General features: G+C 39.4%; 1 protein-coding gene across 9 annotated transcripts in view; it reads right to left on the bottom strand.

Annotated features, from left to right (window-relative positions):
* LOC121275778 (triple functional domain protein-like) overlaps positions 1-17,167 on the bottom strand; it is a 650,960-nt gene that overhangs the window by 462,686 nt on the left and 171,107 nt on the right. The window contains exon 2 of one of the 9 annotated variants that reach the window (XM_041183387.1): positions 11,800-11,908. The exons of the other annotated variants lie outside the window; for them this stretch is intronic. The gene's annotated coding sequence lies outside the window, so the exon portion shown is untranslated. The remainder of the gene's footprint in view (positions 1-11,799; positions 11,909-17,167) is intronic. 9 annotated transcript variants of the gene reach the window in all.

The following is a 17,167-nucleotide window of genomic DNA, read 5'->3' as shown; positions in this document are numbered from 1 at the left end:
GTAATACTGCACAATTCCAAATTCATCTGTCAAAAATATTTAATTTCCAATTGCTTGAATATGAGGAAATATTTAAAATTATACATTAAAAACTGTATTGTAGAATAAGCAGGTGCTTCACTCCAATTTTCGCTGACATAATTGCAATTATTACCAGAGTTGATCTGTGGCAGGTTAACAACAGGAGCTCTCTACTTTCTCCGTAGCACGATTCAGCCCAACCGGACAAAATACATAATATCATTACACAGGTGTGCAAAAATAAATTATGAGAAATGCAACAGTTATCCAGTTATACTACTTCCAAATAATGGTGAGAAAGCCAAATTCAGGCAGACTATAGCACTGTGCAACATACATTTAGTTATAAAACTTAATCAACAGCCAACTCATATTTATTTACATTTTCAAACATACTAGGCTAGGTCTTCACAGAAAAATAATGTAGTGTTAATGACGCATTCCATTATTAACGTGCAAAACAGCCAACAATTTCAGGGGATTGAAAGAGTCACTTTGCTTCGTGAATTTCTGGAACTTGCTGGCCAATTTACACTACACTGTTGCTTCGCACAAACAGCAACTCGCCCATACACAGCCCATTGTGTTTTTGCAAACTTGATGGCATTGCACATTAATTGACCATTAGACTTTTGGCAGTAAGTCACATAACCAGTGTTTTAAGTACTTTTTAATGTCATAATTGTTAATGAATTGCCACTCAAACCTATCCTGCCCAGGTTGAATAATTTAAATTGTGTAATCTCATTCTTTAAGGTGACAAACTGTTTTCAGATTTTAAAAATGTTAATTTTGCTTTTCTTCCCTCAATTTCCCATTATGCTGCATTCTTTCTCTGTTGCAATATAAATTTTCCCTATTTCTCCCTTTGCACGTGATTTCACCTATTTCCTTCTCAGTTTCTCTCATTCTTTCTCTGTCCTTAAATCTCATTGGTTAAAGAGAAACACTGCTGGTCCTACCATTCAGAGGCCCCAGAGGCCATCACTAGCATTTCGAGCAATTTATGGTGAAAAATGTTTTTCAGCTTAAAAGTGCAGAAAAAACAAAACTATCCAGGCTCATCCAGAAGTTCAGTTCCATTGTAATGCCGCTTGCCACCCAATCTGATCCACCAAAAAAAAACTTTAAAATTCTATTGCAGTCCTCCTGATAGTGCCTCTATGGCACTAAACCATAGAAAGAAAACACCATGCTTAATCTGTTTGAGTTTAGGTCTGAACTAAGCTAACTGATCACATCCAGGGTGGCAGCACTGGTGCTATAATTAATTGGGCTTTTATACTATGATTGGGAAAAATATGCCAGATTCTTGTTCCTTTGATGCCTGCTGCAAAGACAGACAAGAAAGAAATGTGCGCACGTGCATTGGGTTGATCATAGGGTCTGGCTGGTGATCATACAGGTGTCAGGAGTAGTGCCGCAATTACAAGTCTCTCTAAAACTCAATCCACTAGGAGATGGAGCTAATCAATTGAATTAGCAACAATTACTTTTGGTTGTCATCTTGAACAAAACAAGAGAAAAATCAAATTGTTCCTCTAGCACTATTGCCTAAGAAAACTATAATCCAATGTCATGTTGGAAAGCAATACTGAAGGTTTTTACTGCACACTACATTTTTTGATGCAAACCACAATGAATGCAAGTGAATTACTAGAAGTTAATGTCACAATATAAATATTCATCATGGCACACTTATAAACTGAAGAAGCGCATTTGTATTAAACACAAACTTGGAAACTGTAACATAAGATAGCAAGCACCCAATTCCAAGTGTATTAATCAATGTACCTTTAAGGCAGACAAGCATAAAGGTGAACATCTCAAACTCAAATTCCAGGCCTTGAGGCCAATAGTGCACTACTGCAATCAGACATTAAACCATGAATCAATCCTCCTGGCAGGTAGACATAAAACATCCCATTCCACTATTCTACAAAAAGCAAGATATTCCCTTTATATCTTGTCAAAAATCAAGAAGAAATTATCTGATCATTTATTCATTTGCTGTTTCAAGGGCATGCTGAATACGGGATCATATCTGCCTTCAAAAAGAAATCCATTGAGTATAATCACTTTGGAACACGATACAATATCTTATATAAACAAGTTTTTTTTCTCTACAAGTTTGCCACTCCCAGTTGCTGAAGGGGTTTTCATCAATTGTAAAATCAGTGCCCCAAAAGGTGGAGCAACTATAGTAAACCAATGAAGAAAGCACAATTGCATGAAAGCATAAGGTTCCGCTACATTATAAAAACATGTCATATGCACAGGTTGACAATACCAGTCTCCACCAATATCTTTCCTCTGTTGTCCAGCTTGATGAGACTGACCTAATTTTGTTCCACTCTTACCTATTTGACTATCAGCATCTCCAACATTGATGTCTGCTCCTGCCTAGAGTTCTCAGCCGACTGATAGAGCCAACTTACATTACAACAGCAACTACACTTCAAAAGCACTTCATTGGCTGTAAAGCAATTTGAAATGCCCAATGGTCAGAGAAAGCGCTATATAAATGCAAGTCTTTCTTTGCCTCTCTTCCTTATTTACATGTTGTCTTTAGTGTAATTATCCACACACATTGAATCATGTGCATTGCTGACTATCATGTCCATTTCTCCACCACTTCTCTTAAAGTTCTCCACTATGCTAATAAACCGCCTGGCCATCAGTCTTGGATGAGCCACAATTTCCTCCAACTAAACATTGGGAGGACCGAAGCCATCATTTCTGAAGAAGAAGCGTACAGAATAAAAACTTTAACTCTGTTTCGCTCTCCACATATGCTGTCAGATCTGCTGAGTTTTTCGAGCATTTTGTTTTTATTCCACCATTTTCAGCTTCCACCATGAGCTCCATAATCCAAATATCAGTAGAAACAAATTAATTGGTCATATATCTCATCTCTTTTTTGTGGGAAGTTACCCTTGCAGCCGAGTACCACACAGGCCAACATTCAAGCACTTCTAAGTATTCACTGCATAAAGTATGCTGAGACAGTTTGACACCATTATAAGATGCTGGAATCAATGCAATTGCTTTTCTTTCAGTGTTGTGTAGCTCCTCGTATGTGCTGCAGAGTGACATTGACAGGGGCCTTCGTGTTGGACAGCTGTTTCCCTATCTCAGCCATGAGTGGTCCAGGAAGTAAAAGAAACACATTGAATGATTCAATTCCCCAATGACGTTTAAAATGCTTCTGGATTGCTTGGTTTGAGTAAAAATTGAAACATTTTTTGAATACAAAAATCACTGAAAATATATTTCTTCGATATTAATATTAGGGGCATTTTAACAAGCCATTTTCTGATGCAGTACAGCTGTTTCAGCCAGTTAGAACCAGACCACGTATGTGAACTAGATTCTAAATCTCGACAGAGCTGGCACCATAAATAACTGTACTAGTCCACCAATGTACTGTCTGCCCTATCAAGTACTGAGCCAACATCCCAGGCACAAAACAGAAACTCAGTTACACTGCAAGGTTGCAGCAAGTGATTAACTGCAGTAGCTTCAGGAAGTTATTAAATGAGGTAACTACAGGAAGCACTGTCTAAGGGCAGTTAAGAGATTTACAGGAATCTACAGGACTAATTGCAACAATTAAGTATGACTGAAAAATGGTTAGCACATGAACACAAAGGATTTTCTGCTGTTGTGGGAGACAATGAGCTATTGGCCCAGTCAACCAACATTTGGAACAAAATGATGGGCCTGCACCCGAACAGAAATTGACTCATAAATTACAGCTTACACAAGGGCCTTTAACAATAAGGAAAGGTGCACATATACAAACACACTTGCAATGTTTTGGCCCACCAGAAAAATACCAGGGCTTCAAGGGTTAAAATTATGGAAACAGGTTGCATAAACTTTGTTTGCGTTCCTTTCAATTTAAAAGATTGAGGGATGCTCTAATCAAAGTTTTAAATGATAAAAGAATTAGTTAGGGTGGTTCTAGAGAAATTAACTCCTCTGGTGGGAGAGCCCAAAACAAGGGAGCAAAAGCTTGAAATTAGTGCTGCTCCATTTCACAGTGAAATCAAAATCAGGAAGCATTTTTTCACTCAAAGAGTGGTGAAATTCTGTGAATTCCCACCTCAAAAGACTATGGCTGCTATATCAATTAACATTTTCAAGACAATATAGACATTTTTATTAGGTAAGATACAAAGGAATATGGATCAAACATAAGTAAATGGAATTGTGGTGTAGAATGGCAGAATCAACTCAAGGAATTGAAAGGCCTACTCCTATTCATATGTAATGGAACACACAAAGCTTTATTCAACATTCTTAAAATGTTAAGTCAAATCAAGAGAATGCTGAATTCCTGCCAAATATTCACACTTTATTTTGATCAACTGAAAAGTAATGGTACAATAAAGTAATTTACTTTCATTCTGCAACAGAGATATGCTTTCACTGTACGATTCATATAGAATTAAATTAGTAGCAAAGTTACCATAATTTATTTTCTCACTGCCTTCAGTAAGGATACCTTACATGGATGACATATCATCAGATAAGTGACTAAATAATCCCTCAACATCAGATATACTATGCACTACTTGCACAAGACACAAAATTATCCCTTTATGCTCCATCTTTTCTTTTTTCCTTCTTGAAAGCATCAACACCTTTTCACCAGTACACTTCCATGGATGCCGTGGCCTGTGGGTACTTTTTCCAAAGAGCCGATTCTTCACGTCAGACGATACACAGAGTTGGCAGACTATTTACAGGGGATCTCATTCCGAAGTACAATTCTGATCTCATTAGGCATATACTCTCACATTTCCATCAGGGATTCTTACATAGTGTGGAGAAGGAACCCTGGTTTTCTTTTTCTCAGGATGTTGTACTTCATTGGCATTGGATTAAACGAGGTTAACTGAACACAACTGGTCTGTATAATTCAGCTGCTTTCCTTCGTGGCCAGGCTTATTTTTGGTCTTATCTTTTGAATCTAGAAATTTCACTTAATTTATTCTGAACATTGGCAGGCAGAGAGAGTGATGAAAGCACAAATCACCAATTTTGAGCAATCTTCACCATGAACACTTCAATGTCAAGAAAGATTCTCCTCCACATCTATGACAAAAATCTTTGGTTTTGATTTATAAATCTGAAGAGTAAAATAATGAAAACTGGGAAGTAGCTAAGTGATGGGCACCATGGAAGTTCTGAGCTGCAAAGCAGTACACAGGCAATACCGTAACAAAGTTCTGCTTTGAGAAATGTTAGGATTATTTTATGTAGACAAGTCCAGTTGAACACAGCACAATGTGCTGTTAGGTGTCATGAATATCTTCAACTGGAGATGTTGCATAGTATCTACATTGCGTCTGGAATGCACCTGAAGTTCTTCGATTGTTAAGCTCCTGACAACATGATGTCTCCAGGGGAGGCAATGAGAAGAGACAAGGAAGAGGCAAAACTGAAGAACATCTTGAGTACTCTTGGACATACTTTAGCAAATGATTTACTGAACCACACCCAAAACCAGGACCTCAGGAGCAGATTAATTGTAATAGATTACTCACCTAGGAAATGATGGTACAGGGAGTTATTTGGAGGGGGTGGGGGTGGAGGAGCGAGCAGTGAGAAGAAGAATCCAGTGAGAAGAATGACTTTTGTTTGGTTACATAACTGTAAGGAAGATTTGAAGAGTATTTAAACTACGTTCAAAACTGCCATCCAGACCTCTCCAAATTGAGTTGGTGCGTTCAGTTTATATAAATTCATGCAAGAAATCCAATGGAAGAACTTGTACATAATGATGCGTCCACGGTCAAATCATTTCATCTTTATATTAAGATAGGGTGCTGGCATCTGGGAAACATTTCTCTGGAAACATGCAGCCATAACGTTGCTTGTTAGGTCGAGTCTGAACAGCACTGTAGTTACACCTACACCAGATGGACTCCCAACAGTTCGAGAAGGTGGCTCACCACCATATTCTCAAGGGTAATTAGGGACGGGCAATAGATGCTGGTCTAGCCAGTGACACCCATATCCAGTGGAAAATAAATTTTTTAAAAGTTGAAATTTTTTTGGCTCCTATTTATAATTCAGGGAGAGAAGCAGAAAAATCTGAGTAGGTGACAAGTGATGGCCACTTGGGCATTATTTTTTTAATCATTCACGGGATGTGTGCTGTCAAAGGACCTTGGTGAACTCCTGCAGTGCATATTATAGATGGTACACACTGCTGCTACTGTGTGCTGGTAGTGGAGAGAGTGAATTTTTGTAGATGTGGTGCCAATCAAGTGGGCTGCTTTGGCCTCAATGGTGTCAAGCTTCTTGAGTGTTGTGGGAGCTGCACTCATCCAGGCAAATGGGGAGTATTCCATCACACTCCTGACTTGTGCCTTAGACATGGTGGGCAGGCTTTAGGGAGTCAGGAGGTAGGTTACTCGTCACATGATTCTTAGCCTCTGACCTCCTCTAGTACCCACAGTATTTATATGGCTAGTCCAGTTCAGTTTTTAGTCAAAGGTAACCCTCAAGATGTTGATAATGGGAGATTCAGTGATGGTAATGCCGTTGAACATCAAGGGGCAATGGTTGGGTTCTCTCTTGTTGGAGGTGGTCATTGCCTGACACTTGTGTGGCGCGAACGTTACTTGCCACTTGTCAGCTTATTGTCCAAATGCTGCACTTGGACATAGACTGCTTCAGTACCTGAGGAGTTGCGAATGGTGAACATTGTGCAATCATCAACAAACATCCAACGTCCCCACTTCTGACCTTACGGTGGAAGGAAAAACGTTGATTTGGCAGCTGAAGATGGTTGGGCCTAGGACCCTACCCTAAATAACTGCTGTGGTGATGTCCTGGAGCTGAGATGACTGACCTCCAACAACCATCTTCCTTTGTGCTAGGTATGACTCCAACCAGCTGAGAGTTTTCCCCAATTCCCATTGACTCCGGTTTTGCTAGGGCTCCTTGATGCCACACCGTCAAATGCGGCTTTGATGCCAAGGACAGTCACTTTCACCTCACCTTGGGAGTTCAACTCTTTTATCATGTTTGAACTAGGGCTGTAATGAGGTCAGGAGCTGAGTGGCCCTGGTGGAACCCAAACTGGGCGTCAGTGAGGTTATTGCTAAGCAAATGCCGCTTGAAAGCGCTATTGATGACCCCTTCCATTGCTTTACTGATGATGGAGAATAGGCTGGTGAGGCGGTAATTGGCTTGGTTCGATTTGTCCTGCTTTTTGTGTACAGGACATATCTGGGCAAATTTCCACATAGTCGTGTAGGTGCCAGTGTTGTAGCTGTACTGGAACAGCTCGGCTAGGGGCATGGCAAGTTCTAGAGCACAAGTCTTCAGTGCTAGTGCTGGAACATTGTCAGGGCCAATAGCCTTTGCAGTATCCAGTGCCTTCATTCTTCTCATGATATCATGTGGAATGAATCATATCCAGAGGAGGCCAAGATGGATCATCCACTTGTAGCAAATGCTTCAATGCAATTTGCCTTATCGTTGATGTGCTGAGCTCCTCCACCATTAAGGATGGGGATATTTGTGGAGCCTCCTCCTCCAGTGAGTTGCTTAGTAGACCACCACCATTCATGACTGGATGTGGCAAAGCTGCAGAGCTTAGATCTGATCCGCTGATTGTGGGATTGCTTAGCTCTGTCACTTGCTGCTTATGCTGTTTGGCACACAAGTAGTCCTGTGTTATAGTTTCACCTCATTTTTAGGTATGCCTGGTGCTGCTCCTGCCATACCTTCCTGCACTCTTCATTAAACCAGGGCTGATTCCCTGGCTTGATGGTAATGGTAGAGGCAGGGGATATGCCGGTTCATGAGGTTACAGACTGTGGTTGTATATAATTCTGCTGCTACTGATGGCCCACAGCACTTCATGGATGCCCAGTCTTGAGTTGCTAGCATTTAGCATGGTGGTAGTGCCACACAACTTGATGGAGGACCCCCAGATGTAATTAAGGACTTTGTTGGGTTGATAGGGCCGAGATTGCTGTTATCGTTTCCGATCATTCTTCTTTTGTGACTTTGTAGCAGTTTGACACAACTGAGTGGCTGGGGGTCTGGACTTGTGGGTCTGGAGTAGGCAAAATAAGGGCGACTAATGTCTTTTAGGGAAGGAAATCTGTATTCAATGGTTTCATGGTCATCAGACTTTTAATTCCAGATTTTTTTTTTGCTCTGGGGAACCCTGGTCCCAGAGCATTACCCTGGGTCTCTGGATTACTAGACAATACCACTTCTCCATTGCTTCCCTCATACCTGATCAAATTGGAGTTTCTGCATAAGCATCTTTAAAAATCGCTCAATGCAAGGACACAAAATAAGTTATGAAGTTCAAGAGATGTAGAACATTGCCAACATGTTCAGGCAGACTTAATTCTCCAATTAAATTGTTCCAAAAGAAGAAAGACTTGCATTGCAGAACACATCAGACTGCTAGCAAGAACTTTAGATATTATTCCATTACAAGTCAAAACATTTTTGATGTAGAGACAATATTATCATTGTGATACAGATTGCAATGAAGTGTGGTCTTTTTTGAAACTTGCTCAACATCTACTGGACACTTTACCAGGCTACACTGCCCTTTAAAGATGATTTCTTTCCCCCCTTAGTTCACATCCATGACTTGCTCTGTTAAATAAGATTGGAAGAATGAAAGAAGTCAGAAGTGACTGCTATTGCAGAATTAATAGATCTTTCTTATTATAAGGGCCATCACATGACTCTTTAATACTCAACACACCCTTTTAACAGTGACCTTGTCTGTGTCTCTTCCAGCCAGCAAGTTAATCACCATTGTTTTCGATTGATTGAATGGAAACATTTGGCTTCAATGTCTTCTGACGACACCTGAATGACCATTATAACCTCAAAGTGCTCTCCCTAACAGTTGCTTCCACTTTTGAGTGAGAGTAAAACTAGAGGCCATCAATAAAAGATAGCTACCAAGAAACAAAATAGGAAATTCAGAAGAAATTTCCTTGCCCAAAGAGCGATGAAAATGTGGAACTTGCAAGAACAGCGAGTTGTTAAGGTGAATAATACAGATCATTTAAAGAGGGCCAGGATACTAGGGAGAACAAAACTCAGGGTTATGTTAATGAAGTTAGATGAGGAAGGACGGGAAAGGGCTCAAATGGAGCATAATTGCTAGCATTGACTGGTGGGGCCAAATAGAAAATACAGTACTGAAACAGGCTATGTAATAATTTGTACAATAACAACTTAGTTGACAGAGCCCACATGACCAACCTCCTTGAACTCATTAAGAAAGTAATATCCCATTTAAACTGTAGCAAGCCAAATTCAGACAAATAGAAAAATGTATTAGTACATGCACCATGAATGGTTTGAAATAACTATGGAAGAAGTTGAACAAGATAGGAGTTTCAGTAGATTTAAGATTCAAGAATGCGGAACAGCAGTCAACAAAACCATTACGTAAGCCAAATAGTAAGTTGAAACAAGGCATGATCTCATTTCACATTACAGTGGTCAGTCCAACTTCTAAGTAGATGATCACTGAGCCATGGATGTAGTGCAGAGAAGGACATAATGCGAATCCCCGGCCTTTGTGGTTTCAAATGGACAACCTTGAAAAACTTGGTCTCTTTAGGCTTGAAAGGATATGTCTGATAAATTATATTACAAATGTACACAAGATTTATGATACAGCATGGAAAGGTTCAAACTAGAAAATTGCTTGTAATTAAACTGAGTGTAGAGCAAAAGGCAAATTTAGGGCTAATATCAGAAAATTCTTCTCCAAACAAAGTAATCGATATGGAATGGACTTATAGAGTAGTGAAAGTAAAAACACTAGTATAATATAAGGACCAGCTGAATATTGCAGCTTGGGACCTTTTAGGATATTTCTAGATGAGCGTGGTGAAATGAGCTGAACCTTGCAATTTTATGAAGATGAAACAGAATCATTCTGGATCCTGCACTGGCATGACATCAATCCCTTCAAGCTCTGAAACACAATTTCCTGAGAATATATAGCTTTCATCTTCATTAATGTTTATTTTTTAAAAATAGTTTATAAGTCATTTCTTACCCCGTCATTTCTACTGACATCCCACGACATACTAACTTGTGTCTGAATATATCAATTAGAATTATATCCCATTAGCTGAAAGACCAATTTTCACTTCTCTCCATCTCACCAAAATATAAAATCTTTGCACTCCCCACGACAAGAAATTTAATCAAAATAGATGAATTGGAATGCCATTTAAAATGCTAAAATCTGAACCCAGGTATTGGCCATGGGAGTCTGTCACTCCTCCATTGGAGCTTTCATTTCATCTGTCTTGAGTACAGCATATTTAATAGTTCAATAACCCAAAGTTATATTCACAGGCACAAAGGGTCACTTGCTCTCTCTCACACACACTAAAACAATCATGAGTCCATCTGCAACATGACAGTAAAGGCTACTGGATGTTTCAAAAGAAAACTTGAAAACTGATAAAGCTACTGCATAATCTCAACCCAATCTCACCCCAAATTAAGTGGAACATGAAGTCTATCTCAAGAACTGCAGAAAATGAAATATTATCTTACAATTTCTCAAATACTGTCACGAAAATGTATGTATGCTTGCATTTAAAGGGATGATGTTGCAATAGTTGTTTTAAGAAGGTATAGCTTCTGACACAAAATTCTTCAAAACAACTGAGAAAAGTGATACCTTGACCTATACTCAATTCTATGCCACAGTAAATATTTGCTTTATCTGCCTCACGCAAACTTCTGCTATGTCCATCTTGGATTCAATTCCTGTTGAAACAATTTTGAAAACAGCGATCTTCTTTAAAAAAAAAATGTACAGAAACATGGTAAAACATCATACCATATAGCAACAATATATTATAAGGAAAACATTAATTATAGATACCATATAACGAACATGCATTTATAAGGATATTTAATATTTCTCCAAGGTCCAAGACAGACTAGCAGCACAGAATGTGACTCTACGCTTGGTATAGCAACATAAAAATTTTCTTAGCCCAAACACAATAGATAGTGAGCAACAAAAAGAGAGAAGCCTCGGAAGGTATAAATGGAAAACTGCTGTGTAAAGGGAAACAATTTATCAGAACCAGTCACCATGTTAAAAAAATATATATAAAACTGTGAAAACCAATCCAAGGGTAAAACAGTTTAATATGGGTCACAGAGAACAGAGGTTACACCGCATATGATGTGCAGCTGTTCTACCTTGCACTCATGTAAAACAGTGGTAGATACAGAGCAGATCTAGATGTAGTTCCATTGAATACTTCTGTCTTTGACAGTCCCTGCTGTACTTAAAACAAAGCAGAGATTTCACTTGGCACATTGGTCCAGATTTTATGTCAAGAACTGCAAGAATATCCGTGCTCAGCACAATGAAAGAGCGAATCAGGCAGAAACTTTTGGCAACAGTAAACGTGCAGCTAAATATGGAAATCAGGAAGCCGGTCTCAGAGTTAAGTCTGCTCCAGAAGCTTCGCTATACCTGCATCTCGTCAACACGTGGAAGGACATGAAGCTGTACTATTTATCCACTTACTAAACACACCAGAAAAAATTAGGGCTTGTCCGTTCCAGTGTAAGTAAATTTTACCAACCCAAGTCCCAGTCACTATCAAACAGCTTCTCTGGCAATGAAAATAAACTTTTTGAGGGTGGGGTCTCATTTCTTCACGTTAATTACTGTTGGAGATTTAAACAAATAAAAATAAAAATTTTTAAAAATGTCTTTCTATCTCTTACCTCTCTCCTTTAATCCAATCTTTCTCTCTCTTTATTTCACTTTCTTTACATGATTTGGCATTACACTTCATGGCTCAGACTCTGTGCACTTCATTAATAATTCTTCAATCTAATTGGTTAAATAGATACACAGTTACTTTCTCTGTTTACACAGATCCCTGAACCCATGTTGAAGGCGTGCCGAAATAGAATTCTAATCACAGTACGTTATAATGCAAGATCTCATAAAAAGTCTGTGGGGATGTTTAATCACAATGAACAGCTGGTGCCACTGACTACTAAATTCAGGCCATTACAGTAGCACACCAAGCCCATATAGCGGAAATAAGTAGAGCACAGGTCAGTTAAATTAGCAATTCAACAAAAATAACAATTTTGGCATTTTATTTTAGAGTCATAATGGTCTCATGAAAGAGACCATTCAGCTCATAGAGGCTATGCTGTTTCTCCATTGAGCAAACCAGTCAGTCCCATTCCCCTGTTCTAAATCTTAGCCTTTTAAATTTATTTCTTTCAAGTGCCCATCCAAATTTCTTTTAAAATCTGCTTCTACCATCCTCAAAGGCAACGAATTCCAGGTCATTCTGACTTACTACATGAAAAGTATCCAGCAATTTCTATTAAAGTACCTACACATAATGTACTTAACATAATATTCATATTTAAGAGTTGTGAAACAGTAGTCAACCCTTTCAGTTCATTTAACTATTAGTTCTGTAATCATTTGCCAATTATTCCTTTTTTATTATATAAAAAAAATCAGATATGAAGCATTCAAATTTTGCACAATCATGCATGGGTAGTACGTTGAATAATGGTTCTGCATTCATGTTTAACTTAGTGATGATGAAAATGCTTCTGTTTTATACAGTCACACTTACATAAATGTAAATTTACTCAGGAATAACACCGCTCAAAAGCCAACTTTGTTTTCGCTGCCCAAAGGAAATATGATGCAAGACTATGCACAATTATCCTGCACCCATCACAGGCAAATTTACATTAACTTTCCTCTTTCTGCTAAACAAATATTTCTCTGCAGCATAAAATCTCAGAATCCAAAAGCTTGTGGTAATTCATATGCTTTGCAATGAAGAAGCTGGTAATTCAGAGTTCTCAAAGGCACTGATGAGAAATACAATAATGAAATACCTTTACTGAAGATCACCTTAATCTGCCTTAAAAATAGACGCAAGCACCACCACACACGTGCAACTAACAGCACATCAGCATGACAAACAGAAGAGCATTGTGATCTCAATTACAAATTCTCACAAACACTTCAAATAAAGAGAGAAAACTGAACCTTTTAATGCAAAGTTCTTCTCCTTGTCCTCTTTATACAAGAAATCTTAACTCAAATAGGTCACTTTGATTCCATGCAATATAAGCCATGACGTATCTTCTGCTTTTACAAAACAGAGGGCTGACTTTTCCTGAGGGAGAACTCAATTTAGTTCAAACACTAGTGCCTGTGGTGTGATGCTGATTTCAGCTGCGTCATGCATATGTCCTTTAAAAATTCAATATATAATCAATAGTAAAGAGAAGGGTTATTACTATAGGAGTGGTGTTCCCCATTATTTGTAAATTACCACTAAAAGCACCAAATCACTACTGATTGAGTTGTCTAAGAGGCAATTTCAAACTGCAAGTCAGATAGTGATGAGGCCAGTTGTAAACTTCAGGATGGTGCAAGAGATAGGAACAGGAGTGGGCCATACATCCCATCAACCCTGTTCTGACATAGGCAGGATGGTGAAATGGGCAGAAGCATGGCAGATGGAGCTCTGTGCAGGGAAGTGTGAAGTGATGTATTTCGGGAGATATGGAAAGGCAGTATACTATAAACAGCACAATTTTGACAAGGGTAGACGTGCCAAGAGACCTTAGTGTCTATTCACAAATCCTTAAATCATGGCAGAGCAAGTTGATAAAATGGTTAATAAAGCATGAGTTACTCGGGTTTAAAAGCATATACAAACAACAATAACTTACATTAATGGTTGGCAGCCTATCTTCTAAGATGATGGTTTGCGCCATGGCGGGTCAACTCTGTGTCAACTATCTCTTGGTATGGTTCAGGAGCTCCATCCTGGCATGGCAGTCTCATCACATTTTTTTTTATTATTCATTCACAGGACGTGGGCTTTGCTAGTTGGGCCAGCATTTATTCCCCATCCCTAGTTGCACTTGAGAAGGTGGTGGTGAGCTGCCTTCTTGCTGTTAGGAAGGGAGTGCTAGGATTTTGACCCAGCGACAGTGAAGGAACAAAGGAAAACAATGGGCTGAGAAGGTGCATGATTCACTGGGCTCTATTTTCTCCAGGCCCTCTTCTCAGCCAACTGAGCTTTACATTTATGTTCGCCTCTTCCAACGTCCTTCCAAACAGTTCCATAAATAATTTTTTGAGAGGGTGTTGGTCCTGGAGGGAGGCTTCAACTTGAAACTTTGATTCAAACAACAACAACATTTATTTATATAGCACCTTTAATGTAATAAAGCATTCCAAGAGGCTTCACAGGATCATTATAAAGCAAAATTTGATAACAAGCTACATAAGTAGTTCATGGGGGAGGCAGTGGCAGAGTGGTATTGTCACTGGACTAGTATTCCAGAGACCCAAGGTAATGCTCTGAGGACCCGGGTTCAAATCCCACAATGGCAGATGGTGGAATTTGAATTCAATAAATATCTGAAATTAAAAGTCTAACGATAACCATGAAACCATTGTTGGTTGTTGTAAAAACCCAACTGGTTCACTAATGTCCCTCAGAGAAGGAAATCTGCCATCCTTACATGGTCTGGCCTACATGTGACTCCAGACTCACAGCAATGCAGGTTGAGTGAAGCCACTAACAGTTAGAGCAATTAAAATCAGGGATACTCAAGAGGTCAAAATTAGTGCAGATAGCTCTAAATTTTTTTTGTGCTTCTGCACATGGGGCAATTTAAAGGGAATGTTTTGTGCCTGTCTTAGAGGGTTGGTTGTGGGGCCAGAAGACATTACAGTTTGGGAGGAATGGATCCATAGAAGAATTTGAGAGCAAGAATGAGAATTTTGGAAATCAAGATGTTGCTAATGCGGAGCTAATGTAGATCAGTAAGGACTGTAGTTATAGGTTAGCAGAACTTGGTGCAAGTAACGATACAGGCTGCAGAATTTTGGATGATATCACATTTACGGAGGATAAAATATGGTGAGCCAGCCAGTGGAATAGTGAAGTATAGAGAATTATTGTCATGTGCGACGAATCAGCCACAGGCATGTGGCAAACTGACACTGATCATTTTCAGAGCCATACAGTACTGAGTTGTACTAAAGTTGCAGTGGTGGATATCTAGACTGCTATTTGTAATTGAGCAAGGGAGAATCAACCACATTGCTGTTAGGCAGGAGTCACATATCGGTCAGACTGTAACTATATTTGACAGAATAGAATTCCGTTGTCAGGTTTCTAGTGATCTGAACTCAAGGACCGCTTGTTCAACGAAACTAGAAAAATAGTCCGCAGTGCATTACTTTCACCATTTCTGTTCTCTCTGGGTGCCTCTAAATGACAAGACATTTAGATCTGCGAGACGACTCTGCGAAGTGCTGTGAAAGAGCTTTCAGAAGGACAGTGGTCCAACTGGTTTCAAAATTTTCTTGAGGGATCTAGTGACACAGGGATGCGAGCTGAAGAACTTGGTTTTAGAGAGAGTTGGCAGTTTTTGCACAACGGTTGAGGTACGTGAGGGGCGGACAGTACTGAATGGATGTCAATGGGGTTGAAATGTTCAATTTGGCAAGCAGCAACATCCAAATGTGTTCAGCCTTCATCTTAATAGATCTGTTGAAATGAATGATTAAAATGAATAGGGTACTACTGGAGCTAGGTGAGATTACAGGAGGTTGGCCGTAAGCCAAAAGGTCTATTATATGTCCGGACGCTGTTTACAGAAGTGGCAGGTACAGAGTGGAAGCAAGGCAACAGTCACAGTGCAAAAGTCAATACGCAGGGCTCAGTTAATTCTTTGCCCCTTCCAAGGCTTCGAATATTTCAATTCTGATGAAATGAAGACAGATTACTCTTGAAATTTGTCTTCTTGAAAAAAACTGAAGCACAGTGTCAGAAACAGAACACTTCAGTTAACAGATTGCCAAGCACCCTTTGAGAGCGCAGAAAACAAGCTTGCAATACGGAACAGTTAGATTGCAAAATCCTTTTTAAACTGTTCTCCCAGCTCTGGCACCATGCGTATTGGTCTTGATCCCTGACTGTTTAAAACTTCAATTCTCTTTTCAAAAGGCTGAACATTTGTTTTATTAATGTTGCACATATTTTGTACCATGTGGCAAGTATGGTGAACTGATCACCAAAAGTTTGGCAACCTATTGGTCAACACTGGGCTAGAGGTAACAAAGGTACGTTTAAGGGTTTCAGCAGATGGGCTGATGCAGGGCGGAGTCAGGTGACATTAAAGAGGTGAAATAAGCAGTTTTAATGCAAGGAGTATGGGCCATCGTCAGATAATTGCTAGGGAGGGGGATGGAGTTGGTAGTTAGGGAACAAATGTGTTGTGGGAAACCAAAACCAATGGCTTCAGGATCTAATATTTAATTCATGGGAATTTCAGCTCGACCAGCATCGAACGTCAGGCAAGCAGTCTGACAACTGAATGGCCGTGGAGTCATCAAGAGAAGTGCTAGTGAGGGAGTGTTCTTAGTGTATGTGAAACTAATGCTGTATTTTCAGATGATGTCATCAATGGGAAGCATGCAGATGAGAAATAGGAGGGGGGTCAAGGATAAGATCTTAGGGACAGCAGAAGTAATTGTGCTAGAATGCAAACAGAAGCCATTTCAGATGATACTCTAGATACAATTAGATAGATAAGAATGGACCAAAGTGAGTGTAGTCCCACCCCATGGGACAATGGTGGAGAGGCATTGGAGGATTATGATACAGTCAACTATGTCAAAAGCTGCAGACAGGTTGAGAATGATGGGTGGGGGAGGGGTGGGAGGAGTTTACCTTTGTCACAGACACAGAGTGTTATGAGTGACTTTGGTAAGAGCCATTTCAGTACTGTGACAGGAATTCAGTGATGAGACTGCTACCATTGAGTCAAACTGATACCCCTAGAGACAATGGCCTCAAATTGCTAAGAAGTTTCTGCATGACTTTGGCATTAGGAACCTCAGAAACAGCAGAGACAGGTGAAGAATGGTGATTTGCACTATAGAACTTTGTGTTCTACTACCTTTCACCAAAGGTACGACGGGAGATCCGGCCAATTCTCATGGAAATTCAGGATTTTACTGGAGAAATTTTTTTTTAAAATCACTACTAGGACTTATTCAAGCTGAGTTCAGACTAGTTTA

The sequence above is a fragment of the Carcharodon carcharias genome, chromosome 3 (assembly GCF_017639515.1).
Source record: "Carcharodon carcharias isolate sCarCar2 chromosome 3, sCarCar2.pri, whole genome shotgun sequence".
In the NCBI taxonomy this organism is placed as follows: domain Eukaryota; kingdom Metazoa; phylum Chordata; class Chondrichthyes; order Lamniformes; family Lamnidae; genus Carcharodon; species Carcharodon carcharias.
This window is presented reverse-complemented; position numbering and strand designations above follow the sequence as displayed.